Below are 13,441 nucleotides of genomic sequence, written 5' to 3' on the forward strand. Positions count from 1 at the left end.
TTTAAAAAGACAGAGAGATTTTAGTAGACTTTTTAGAGTTGTGGGTATTCTTTTTTGGCATTTTCCCCAAAACTTGACAAGTGGTAGTTTCTTAAAGATTTGTTACAATGTGGAATGTGAAACTATAAAAGGAGCTTTTCACATTCTATGCAATATATATTCATGAGAGAATGAGGGTGGTAAAAGGCAAAGTAATATCTTAGATTTAAGAGGAAAGTAGTTTTGACCTTGTAGACCTCCTGAAAGGTGGTCTTTATAAAGGGGGGGGTCCCTGGACCACACTTTGAGAACTATTGATACACCCCAAACCTCATCAACTCTGACTGTGTGCGTTTTTCTTTTCTTTTCTCTTCCTGGAGTATATAGTTGCTTTACAATGTTGTGTCAGTTTCTGCTTTTACAGAAAAGTGAATCAGGTACATGTATACATCTATCCCCTCGTTTTTTAATTTCCTTCCCATTTAGGTCGCCACAGAGCACTAAGTAGGGTTCCCTGTGCTGTATAGTTGAGTTTCATTCTCCCTGTGCTGCTTAATAGAGTCTCATATCTATTTTATACTCAGTAGTGTATATAAGTCAATCTCAACCTCCCAATCCATCCCACCTTATTTTTCTTTTTATTTTTTTTCCACCTTATTTTTCTAATTTAAACTTTTTTTTTTTAAGGTGGGTTATGCCTCATGGATTTCAGGATCTCAGTTCCCTATTCAGTTCAGTTCAGTTCAGTTGCTCAGTTGTGTCTGACCCTTTGCAACCCCATGGACTGCAGCACGCCAGGCTTCCCTGTCCATCACCAGCCCTCAGAGTTTACTCAAACTCAAGTCCACTGAATCGGTGATGCCATCCAACCATCTTGTCGTCTCCTTCTCCTCCCACCTTCAATCTTTCCCAGCATCGGGGTCTTTTCAAATGAGTCAGTTCTTCGCATCAGGTGGCCAAAGTATTCGCATTTCAGCTTCAGCATCAGTCCTTTCAATGAATATTCAGGACTGCTGTCCTTTAGGATGGACTGGTTTGATCTTCTTGCAGTCCAAGGGACTCTCAAGAGTCTTCTCTAACACCACAGTTCAAAAGAATCAATTCTTCGGCGCACAGCTTTCTTTATAGTCCAACTCTCACATCCATACATGACTCCTGGAAAAACCATAGCTTTGACTAGATGGACTTTGTTGGCAAAGTAATGTTTCTGCTTTTTAATATGCTGTGTAGGTTGGTCATAACTTTCCTTCCAAGGAGCAAGAGTCTTTTAATTTCATGGCTGCAGTCATCATCTGCAGTGACTTTGGAGCCCCAAAAAATTAAGTCTGTCACTATTTTCACTGTTTCCCCATCTCTTTTCCATGAATTGATGGGACCAGATGCTGTGTTCTTAGTTTTCTGAATGTTGAGTTTTAAACCAACTTTTTCACTCTCTTCTTTCACTTTCATCAAGAAACTCTTTAGTTCTTCTTCGCTTTCTGACATAAGGGTGGTGTCATCTGCATATCTGAGGTTATTGATATTTTCCCCTGCAATCTTGATTTCAGCTTGTGCCTCATCCAGCCCAACGTTTCTCATGATATACTCTGCATATAAGTTAAATAAGCAGGGTGACAATATACAGCCTAGACATATTCCTTTTTCAGTTTTTAACCAATCTGTTGTTCCATGGCCGTTCTAACTGTTGCTTCTTGACCTGCATACAGATTTCTCAGGAGGCAAATAAGGTGGTCTGGTATTCCCATCTCTTTCAGAATTTTCTAGTTTGTTGTCGTCCCCATAGTCAAAGGCTTTAGCTTAGTCAATGAAACAGAAGTAGATGTTTTTCTGGAACTCTCTTGCTTTTTCAATGATCCAGTGGATGTTGGCAATTTGATCTCTGGTTCCTCTGCCTTTTCTAAATCCAGCTTAAACATCTGGAAGTTCACGGTTCACATAATGTTGAAGCCTGGCTTGGAGAATTTTGAGCATTAGTTTACTAGTGTGTGAGATGAGAACAATTGTGCAGTAGTTTGAGCATTCTTTGGCATTGGAATAAAAATGGACCTTTTCCCATCCTGTGGCCACTGCTGAGTTTTTCAAATTTGCTGGCATATTGAGTGCAGCACTTTCAACAGCATCCTCTTTTAGGATTTGAAATAGCTCAGCTGGAATTCCATCACCTCCACTAGCTTTGTTCTTAGTGATGCTTCCTAAGGCCCACTTGACTTTACATTCCAGGATGTCTGGCTCTAGGTGAGTGATCACACCATCATGATTATCTGGGTCATGAAGATCTTTTTTGTATAGTTCTTCTGTGTATTTTTTGCCACCTTTTCTTAATATCTTCTGCTTCTGTTAGGTCCATACCATTTCTGTCATTTATTGAGCCCATCTTTGCATGAAATATTCCTTTGGTATCTCTAATTTTCTTGAAGAGATCTCTAGTCTTTCGCATTCTATGGTTTTCCTCTATTTCTTTACACAGATCACTGAGGAAGGCCTTCTTATCTCCCCTTGTTATTCTTTAGAACTCTGCATTCAAATGTGTATATCTTTCCTTTTCTCCTTTGCCTTTCACTTCTCTTCTTTTCACAGCTATTTGTAAGTCCTCCTCAGACAACCATTTGGCCTTTTTGCATTTCTTTTCCTTGGAAATGGCCTCGATCCCTGCCTCCTGTACAATGTCAGGAATCTCCATCCATAGTTCTTCAGGCACTCTGTCTATCAGATCTAGTCCCTTGAATCTATTTCTCACTTCCACTGTATAATCTTAAGGGATTTGATTTAGGTCATACCTGAATGGTCTAGTGGTTTTCCCTACTTTCTTCAATTTAAATCTGAATTTTGCAATGAGGAGTTCATGATCTGAGCCACAGTCAGCTCCCAGTCTTGTTTTTGTTGACTGTATAGAACTTCTCCATCGTTGGCTGCAAAGAATGTAATCAATCTGATTTCAGCATTGACCATCTGGTGATGTCCATGGTCAGCTCCTTGACCAGGGATTAAACCCAGGCCTTAACAGTGAGAGCACAAAGTCCTACCCACTGGAGCACCAGGGAAGTACCTAACTTAAATTTGGGATCTGAAGAAGAGGGAACTGATTTGGCTCATTCTGTCACCCTTCAAGAAGAAATTTCACATCAGTTATTCAGCTAATAGTGCTGGGTCTCCCTGGGTTCTGGGCACCATGGTGGAGCTGGGAGTACAGTGGTGAGCAGTGGACTCTACCCTCAAGTTTCTGGCAGCCAAGTGTGGCTTACAGACATTAATCCTAATATTAGTTTACAAACTGGGGTCCTTACATGAAGAAAACAATAAAATGTTAGGGAGTGGTAAGGGATTGGTTCCTTAAAGAAGCAACTCTTAGGAGATAAAGGGATAAGGAGGCATTCTATGAAGGCATATGGAGGAGGGAATGCCTCATGCTCTAGACAGAGGCCATGGCACGTGAGATATCTTAGCCAAGGAGAACAGGCAGGAAGTCAGCCTCCCCAGAAAGCAAAGGTAGAGACCCTGGTGTGGAACAGTCTGGAGAGGTAGATGAGAGTCATCTGCTAGACCCTGTGCTTGCAAAGTGCCATCTCATTGGCTGCTGGCCCACCTACAAAAGACTGCCTTTGGGTCTGACACCTAGTCCAAGCAGCTGGATCCAAGGTGCAAAGGCATGAGGTGGCCAACACATAAAGGACCCCTGGGAAGGAACTGGGAGTACTGCAAGTACTTCTGGAGGAGCCATGATCTCCTCTAAATACAAATTCTGGGGACTTCCCTGGAGGTCCAGTGGTTAAGAATCCTCGCAACCACTGCAGGGGGCATAGCATCAATCCCTGGTAGAGAAACTAAGATCCCATATGCCATAAGGCCAAAAATATAAATAAATATAATATTTTTCCCCTTTTTCTTTACAGGCAAGCTATGACAAAACCTAGACAGTGTGTTAAAAAGTAACGACATCACTTTGCTGGCAAGAGTCCGTATGTCTTTCCAATAGTCATGTACAGTTGTGAGAGCTGAACCATAAAGAAAGAAGCCTTGAAGATTTGCATTTGCTGGTCATCTATGCTTGATTTTCATTAGGAACACTGTCACAGATGGGACTCCCAAGAGGGAGATTCTGGGATGAAGACTGGTAGCAGCATGACTATTAGGTCTTGGAGACAAGACTTGTGAAAGGGAAGAGACAGAAGCAGGGTTGGACGGAGGGAAAAGCTGACCCATGAGGTGGGCTTAGAGGTCTCAGTTAATCTCCCGAGCAGCTCTGAAGCTGTGCTGGCCCTCCAGAATTGTCTTGATTTGCATCAAGAGGGTCAGCTTTAAACCCTCACATTTCCTAGTCACTGGATGTGCATTGTCTCCCCATGACCTTGGAAAAAGTATGACCAGGCAAGGCAGTTTTCTTCAGTTAATATGATCCCCAAAGCTGGATGACAACAGATGGCTGTCTTTCAGCATTGTTCCCATCTCCTGGGGCAGAAGGAGGATCTGAGTGGTGCATCCCAGCACAGCCAACCATCAACAAAAATCACAGTGATGTTTGTGAGGACAGCAGTGGTGGAACTTAGCTGAACTGAGTTCCAGTGCTGGCTTTTTATAAACAAAGCCCACATAAAAACTTGCAGTTGATGAGCTGGGTGCACACTTCCTGTCAACACACATAAAAACTTGTAGTTGATGAATTGGGTGCATACCTCCTGTCCCCCCAACCTTATCTCATAACTGTTCTCCCTCACCCACCTAACTCCTTAATGCAGGTCTGATTAAGGAATGAAGATATGTTTTGTGAGCATAGAAGCTGTGTTGTTCAGCTTTGTATATTCAGAGCCTAGAACACAGTAGGCCTAAAAAATATTTGCTGAAAACAGTGAATGCCTGAGGACCAGGCAGAGTGTATACACTGGTTTGCCAAGGCTGTTGTAACTAACTACCACAAACAGGGTGGCTTAAACTATAGAAATATATTTTTTCACAGTTGTAAAGGCTATAAGTCTGTCAGCAGGGTTGGTTTCTTCTAAAACATCTCTTCTTGGTTTGCTGATGGCTGTCTCCTCCCTCTGTCTTCACGTGGTCTTTCCTCGGTGCATGAGTGTGTCCAAATTTCTTCATCTTAACCGGACACCAGTCTTATTGGATGAGGGCCCACCCTAATGACCTCATTTTACTTTCATCACCTCTTTAAAGACCCTGTCTCCAAATAGAGTCACATTCTGAATTGCTGGGGGTTAGGGATTCAGCATACAAATTTGGGGGGGAAATGATGCAATCCATAACAAACATAACAGCCCATAACAATTGTGGAGACACAGAAAGGTTACACTGTGAGTTTTTTCTCAGAAGCATCACTGTATCACCCTAAAGAAGAGGTAGCCTAAAACCACCCAGCATGATTTTAGTCTCTGCCACACACCAGGCATTGTGCTGATGCTTCACAGGCAACATCTTATTTCTCCTTGTCTGTTGAGGCAGGTAGCATTATGCCCATTTTACTGACAAGAAGACAGAGGCTCTGAGACCTTAATGAGTTACTCCAGGTCACCCAGTGGCCAAGGGGAGAAGCTAGTACTTGAACCCAGATCTCCTGACTCTAAGCCCACACAGTTAACCATTTCTAGAAAGTGTCACTTGTTTATCCTCACAGCTTCCTCACCCCATGATTTAAAATGTGAACATCCCGCCTCGACAAGAGCCATAATTAGTTTAATTACATGGTATTCCGTGAAGTTCTCTCTAAGTCACCTGTAGCCCTCTCCAAGGAGAAGGGAACCATCTGGGAAAATAACAGAAACCCAGATGTTGCTTGCGTTCAGGGTAAAGAAGCCTGAATAAACATTTCTTTTTGCTCTCAGAACTGTCAAGTCTAATGCCATAGTCCCCTCCCTGAAACTTAAAACCAAAATCAGAACTTACTTCATTCTCTGTTTCATTAGCTTGGCATAAGTCCAACTTAAGGTTAACCAATTGAAGACTCTGAGAAAACTGCAACCAATTACCCTGAAAAATATGCTAAGCCTGAACAGATTTATTCAACGTTGCTTAGTGGGTGGCTTCACGGGATGGAGGCCAAGATTTATCATCTGCTTGGCTTTGCCTCTGATTATTCATTGACTGGGATGACTCTCTTACCATAAGCTGATATAGTCTCCCATCTCAGAGAGAGGGTGAAAAAAAATACAAAACACCACATTGACTGATTCATTCCAAACAGATTTTTTTAAGAGAGACAGACCTGTGATGCTAATGAATATTCCCTGTTTTTCCTTTTGAATTCACAGCAGGAGATTAATGAAAAATTTAGCAATGGGTGTGCAGGTGGAATGTTCCTCAGATTCCAGTGGGTGTATATCCAAACACACATTATAACTGCCTGTTATAAGCCATGCATCTTGCTAGAAGTTCTCTCAAATTATTTCCTTTAACTTGCATAAGATCCCATAGATATGTGTTATCATCCCCTTTGCACAGGTGAAGAAATTAAGCCTTTAAAATTGTGTTATTCAAGGGACTTCTTCGGCGGTCAGGTGGTTAACACTCTGTGTCCAATGCAGGGGACAACAGTTTGATTCCTGGTCAGGGAACTAATATGTCACATGCCTTGTGGTATAGCCAAAAAAATCCAAACAAAGAACTCTGTTATTCAGTACAGCAGTCACTAACTACAGGTGTATATTTAAACGTATAAGAACTATAGTATGATATTCCTTAAATGTGGAATCTTAAAAAAATGATACAAATGAACTTACTAACAAAACAGAAAGAGACTCACAGACATAAAATGAACTTACAATTACTGGGGGTAAGGAATAGTTGGGGAGTCTGGGAAGGTCATGTACACACTGGTGTTTTTAAAATGGATAACCAACAAGAACCTATTGCGTAGCACATGGAACTCTGCTCAGTGTTATGTGCCAGCCTGTATGGGAAGAGGGTTTGGGGGAGAATGGATACATGTTTATGGATGGCTGAGTCCCTTCGCTGTTCACCTGAAATGACCACAATGTTGTTAATTAGCTATGCCCCAATACAAAATTGGTGAAGAATCTGCCTACGATGTAGAAGACCAGGGTTTGATCCCTGGGTCAGGAGGATCCTCTGGAGAAGGGAATGGCAATCCACTCCAGTATTCTTGCCTGGAGAATCCCATGAGCATCGAAGCCTGGCAGACTACAGTCCATGGGCTCTCAAAGAGTTGGACATGACTGAACAACTAACACACAACACAAAATAAAAAGTTCATAAAGTTTGAAAAAAATAAAGTAATTAGAATTGTAAAAGTCAGATTCTCAGTTCCACCAGCCACATTTCAAGGGCTCAAACTGTCAAGGGTGGCTAATGGCGCCACCCTGAACAGAAGAGACAAAACATTCCCAACAACACAGAAAGTTTTGTTGGACGTGTTATTCTAGGGGCAAGAGCCTTGTCATCTGCTTAAGCAAAGGTGACATCCCAAACCAGCTCTCTCTGCTCCAAACCCACTATGCCACCACACCCGTGGCATCTGTGGTCTCCTGCTTAGCTATGGAGGGCAGCAACCTTGACCTGGATTTCTTTCGTACACTCATGCCAGCTTACACTAGAAACGAAGACTTATCCTGGCCTGAAGGGTGTGTTGGAGAAAGCCCAGAAATGACCAGCAGGTGGTGTGCATGTCCCATGTGTCATAAGAGTGTGCCTTCCCCAGAGGCATTTGCATTAGCCGAACACTTGTTCTGCGGCGAGACATAGGCTATAGATGAAATTGGAATTGTTCTCTCTCTTCCCCTCGATTTAATTTCTTTTTCTTATTACTCAGAAACCTTGTGATAAAGACGTTTAGGAAGTGGAAAATACAGCCACCTTCCAATGTCAGCTCCCTTGGCTTTAAATAATATCTAAATGTTTTACCTCTCCAGACAGACCCACCACCCCTAAATCTCTTAATGTGTTTATCCAACTGCCTACTTGGCATCTCAAGTGGGTGTCAAAAATGCATTTCGAAATGAAATTTGACCAAAAAGGAACTCTCACTTCCTTGACCCCTCTGTGTCCCAAACTTGCTCTTCTCTCATCTTCCCTATTTCTAGAAATAGTACCGCCATGCCCAAAGTTGCCCAGGTCCAAATCCTAGCCAGTGTGCAAAAGAGCACACACACACACTACACCACCTCATAAGCAAACCCTGATGGTTCCACCTTAGGAGATCTTGAATCCATTTACTTCTCTCTGTGTTCACAACATCTCCCTCCACCAAGCTGTCATCCTCTCTTGCCCAAACAACTACAGCGGCTCCTAACTGGTCCCCATGCTTTGACCATTGTCCTTCTCCAAAGAGATCATTCATTCTCCAAAGAGATCATTTAAAACCACAGCGGAGCAGGTCACCCCCTTTAGAACAAAATCCAAGCCCTTATCAGGAAGTTCAAGACCTTTCAAGGTCAGGCTCCTGCTTCCCAGGACTTTTTTGGTTGGTCACTAGTCTCTCACACTTCCTGTGGTTCCTCAAGCACACTAAAGTTCTCTTTGCCCTCAGGCCATTGCATGATCTCTCATCTCCTTTCAGGGATCACCGCCTCCAAGAAGCCTTTCCTGATTACTCTATCTAAAGCGGTCTCTTCTTATAGTGTCTAGACCATCAAACTGTTTTATCCTTCAGAATGCTGACCCTGATTGTAAATTAGGGGATGGTGTTCCCTTATTTGTTCACACTAGAATATAAGTTTTTGTTCCCCACTGTAACTTGGACTCAAAGCTAGCAACTTCAAAGTTTCAATGTGTTTCAAAAGAGGAGGGGAAGATGGCATTCGTAAGAACTCATGTACTGGAAGGCATGAAAGAAAGTGTTAGTCGCTCAGTCATGTCCAACTCTTTGCGACCCCATGGGCTGTAGCCCGCCAGGCTCCCCTGTCCATGGAGTTCTCCAGGCAAGAATACTGGAATGGGTTACCATTCCTTTCTCCAGGGGAATCTTCCTGGCTCAGGGATAGAACCGGTGTCTCCTGCATTACAGGCGGATTCTTTACCATTTGAGCCAGTAGCTGAAGTCATATTTTCCACTAAAATCGTTCTCTTGTCTTCCTTTCTTCAGAACATCTCTGGCATTCCTTCATTGGAATTTCCTTCAGAGCCAGGCTAGCAAAAACTTTTGCCTGCAACAGGGTTCTGTAACACTGTGAGAGCAGGCTTGAGCTACACGATCCTGCTCAGCTACTGATCAGGCCACCGTGGGCCCCTCCCCCAAGCAAGCAACCGTTAGGGAGAGCAACTGCCAACCAGCGACCGTTAGCGGCCCCACTCAGTCATTGGTCAGCGCCACAGCGGGCCCCGCCCTTCCCTCTTCCGTGTATAAAAGGAGCCCCAAATTAGGGCTGAGAGGGGATTTTTTTGGGGACCCTATTCTGCCGTCTTCTGGGTCTGCTAGCTTTCCGATTACAATCGTTATTCCTTGTTCAAACATCGTCTCCCAATTTACTGGCCTGTCGTGGGGTGAGTGGAACAAGCTTGGGCTCAATAACAGTTCTAAGTGGACTGTGATACAGAAAGCAGAGTGCATTTTAAAACAGTATTGTGATATCATCTCATTTTTCAAGCTGAAGAAATACATGAAACTTTCCCTTTCCCTGAGCCAACCTCCCTCACACACACACATCTTCCATGGAAACATGGTTGTCCCTTGGGATATTGATTCCAGGACCCAGACACCGAGGTCCATGGATTCTCGTGTCCCTTCTATAAGAGGAGACAGTCCGCTCCATATCTGTGGACTCCTCATATACCATTAGACTTGCTGTCTGGTTGGCTGAACACCCGAATGTGCCTGGAGGATGTGGAGTTGTTGTTGTTGTTTAGTTGCTCACCTGTCTGACTCTTTGAGACCCCATGGACTATAGCCTGCCAGGCTCCTCGGTCCTTGGGGTTTCCCAGGCAAGAATACTGGAGTGGGTTGTCATTTCCTTCCCCAGGGGATCTTCCCAACCCAGGAATCAAACTTGCCTCTCCTGCATTGGCAGATGGATTCTTTACCGTTGAGGGACTAGGGAAGCCATATGTCTGTATTTTGAGTCCGGAAGGAGACTCATTAAATTGTTATCAGTGTTTACTGTAAGGAGATAAGAACTTTCAAAATCTGCCATTACTCCTCTGAAAGTAGGATTCCCAAGGGAATGGATAGAATGCAGAAGGACCAATTTCTAACTGAAATGCATCAACTCAGGCTGATCCACTGGTCACTACCCCCAGTGCCCTCTTATTGGAGTGGGTGGTGGCATAGCTTCTTTTAAATGTGTTCACTAACATCCAGAGGAGGAAGTTCCATTTTCTGGTCCAGTACACACTGCTATATTATTTAAATACACTATGATAACGTGAATTGATCTAGTTCATGTCACATGTTTGCCAAATTCGGTTCATCTTAATACTGACCACATACTATTTTTGTGCACTAAGTGCTGGGGTGAAGAGGCAAAGATAGATCAAACACAATCTCTGCCCCCAAATCTTCCAGCCCATGACCAAGAATATCATCCCCTAGCTTGATCACCCAGCTTGGCCATGACAATTTGGTCTGAAAACCCGTTGGCTCTTTTTAAATACCAAAATCTTCCTCGATAAGCAAAACCCTAGAAACTTCTCAAAGTGGGGTGGGGGGTGGGGTGTGGGCAGAGTGCAAAATAAAATCCTGCCTTGTTTCTGAAAATACTTCCAAGAGAAGAATAGGAAAGCCTTTGGAGAAAAAATATCCAATAAAGTAAATCCTTGATTACCAAGGAGGCTTGGACGGGACAATTATTTATTTTCTCTATAAATTCTGGTGCCAAAATTAGGAAATAGATCTCATTTTCTTAAAACTATAGTTCAAAATTCCATCATAAGCCCTTTTTCTTAAAACAGTGTTTTTGTAACATTGTCCTTCCTATCCTGAATTGCAATTCACAGCTGGTATAATCTATCTACAAACAATGTACTGTTTTGTCATGTAAGTGAGATACAAAAAATATAGTTTACAGTATAATAAGTATTTTGTAACATGAAAATGCTCAGATGATTCAAGAATAGGTGAGTAGTCAATGTTTGCACCTATTTTTAAGGATTACATTTGGATTTCAGAGGAATTAGACCATATTTGACTAAATGTTGTTGACCCTTTTGCTTTATATTTGCTATTTCCAAATAAGGGCTAGTGAGGCATACACAGACTCTCCATGAATGAAATAGCTATAAATGAAAACTGATGTAACTATGTGGCCCTAGTGATTCAGATTCCGAATGTGATACTGCCATTCATGATGTCATTTTCAAAATTGCGAACAACTCTTGGTAAAGTACTAGAGCCTTCCTTCCATTTATACAGAAGTAGCATTCCTAGGTGGAGAAGGAAATGGCAACCCACTCCAGTGTTCTTACCTAGAGAATCCTGTGGACAGAGGAGCCTGGTGGGCTGCTGTCCATAGGATTGCACAGAGTTGGACACAACTGAAGTGACTTAGCATGTATGCATGCGCTGGAGAAGGAAATGGCAACCCACTCCAGTGTTCTTGCCTGGAGAGTCCCAGGGACAGAGGAGCCTGGTGGGCTGCCGTCTATGGGGTCGCACAGAGTTGGACACGACTGAAGCGACTTAGCAGCAGCAGCAGCAGCATTCCTAGGAGGTATGGTGCCTATTGAAACCATGCTGGTGTTTGTGTTTATATGAAAAAAAAGAAAGAAAAAGTTAAGATCTGCGCTCAAATAATAAAAAACAATAAATTCTTAATCTATATCATTGTGGGGAGGGGATGTTTCAAATCTTGAGGGGGACACAAGACAGCTCTTTGCCCCACAGTTCTGTCTCATACTGGTCCCCAAAGCCAGGAGGATGTGAGACTTCCTCATCTCCATCCCCAGAGCACTGCAGTCCTTGTGAAAATGAAAAGCTCTGTCACCAGGAAACACCCTCTAAGGATGATGCCATCCCCTTTGAGAAACACTTCCTTGAAGTCACAACTCTTAGGAGAACTTCAGGCCTTCGGGTCATTCTTTGGGTTACTACAGTGCCTACTCTGTCCCGTCACCCAGTTGGGAGTCAAAAAGTGTCAGCAGCAGGCCAGTGGAGGGAACCGGGCCAGCAGATGGCAGGGACAGAGAGAAGCCCTGCCTGTGAAAACAGGAAGGTAAGTTGCAGCCACAGGAAAGCATGGAGTGTGGAGTACCCACAAGACATCCGTAAGACAGGGCCCCAGCTGTAGAAGAATCACAGTCTAAGGACACTTCCAAAAATTCAGAGAGAAAGAGGAGTGGAAGATGCGGGTTAAGAACCTGGGCCTTGGGATCAGACAGGTTTAAATCCCAGCCTTGCCACCACTGACAAGTGCCACTGTGGGCCCGCTGCTTAGCTCCTCTTTGACTCAGTCTCCTCATCTCTAAAATGGGCAGCAATGGCAGTCCCTACTGCACAGGGTTCTTCTGGGGATAAGATAGGATCAGAGGGAAGAGGCTGAGCATACTGCCTGGTGGCCTGCAAGCTGCTCCAAAGCAGGACCCTGTCTAGGTCTGCTCCTCTTTGTACCCAGAGAATTTGACCCAGAGAAACCACAGTTCAGCCCTGGTCCAGCGAACCAGCTCTGAACCAGCCAGGTGAAAGGCAACCATTCTCACTGTTCTGAGGGGACCAGTACTGGGGGCTGGGCTAGGAAGTGGGGACTTGGTTCTTTACTGGGACATCAGATCACAGGCGGTGCAAGAGGAAGCCAGATCAACTGGGTAACACTGAACCAGGGCTCCCAAAATCTCTGAGTGAGGACCGCTCTGGTCTCAGTGCTCAGGGGGCCACTGAGCTCCCAGGAAAATGGCGGGCAAACCAACCACAGGCGAGGGAGGGCAGCAGGGCCAGACAGCCACAGGGAGGAGGCCTGAGCCAGACCCAGAGGGGCACACTGGCCTGCAGCCCTGCAGCCCCATGACAGCTCCCCTGTGGGAACTGTACATGTCAGAGCTAAAAGGAGCCATGCAAAGTGAGAGCAAAGTAGGCCAGCCTTGTCTCCTCTCTGCCCCACCCTCCCCACCACCAGCTCCAGGTCACGTCACTCTTCCCTCTGCGTGCTGGACTCCGGCCACGCTGGTCATTTCCTCGTTTCTTGAAAACGCTAAGCTTCCCCTCCCACATCCCCACCAGACGCTCTTTGCTTGACTGATTTCTGCTCACCCTCCATTTCTCAGTTCAAACATCACTTCCTGGGAGAGGCTTTCCCTGAACTCCCAGACCAGGTGCAGTGGCCCTCTTCCTTACTCTCATGCTTACTGCCTCCAGCCTTTTCCTTCCTGGGATCTATTGCAATGACAATTTTGGTGGTAAAGGAATCTGCTCAATGTCTATCTCTCCAACTAGATTGGACACTCCTGAGAGCAAACACTCCATCAAGTCCATGATTCCATATCCTGTGGTATGTAGCCTAGCCCTGGTACATGGTTAGTGCTCAAGTAGATATTAGGGGGAAGGAGAGGGAACCTTGAAACTCAGAGCAGGGTCACTGGG

This window comes from Dama dama, chromosome 24 (assembly GCF_033118175.1).
Source record: "Dama dama isolate Ldn47 chromosome 24, ASM3311817v1, whole genome shotgun sequence".
NCBI lineage: Eukaryota > Metazoa > Chordata > Mammalia > Artiodactyla > Cervidae > Dama > Dama dama.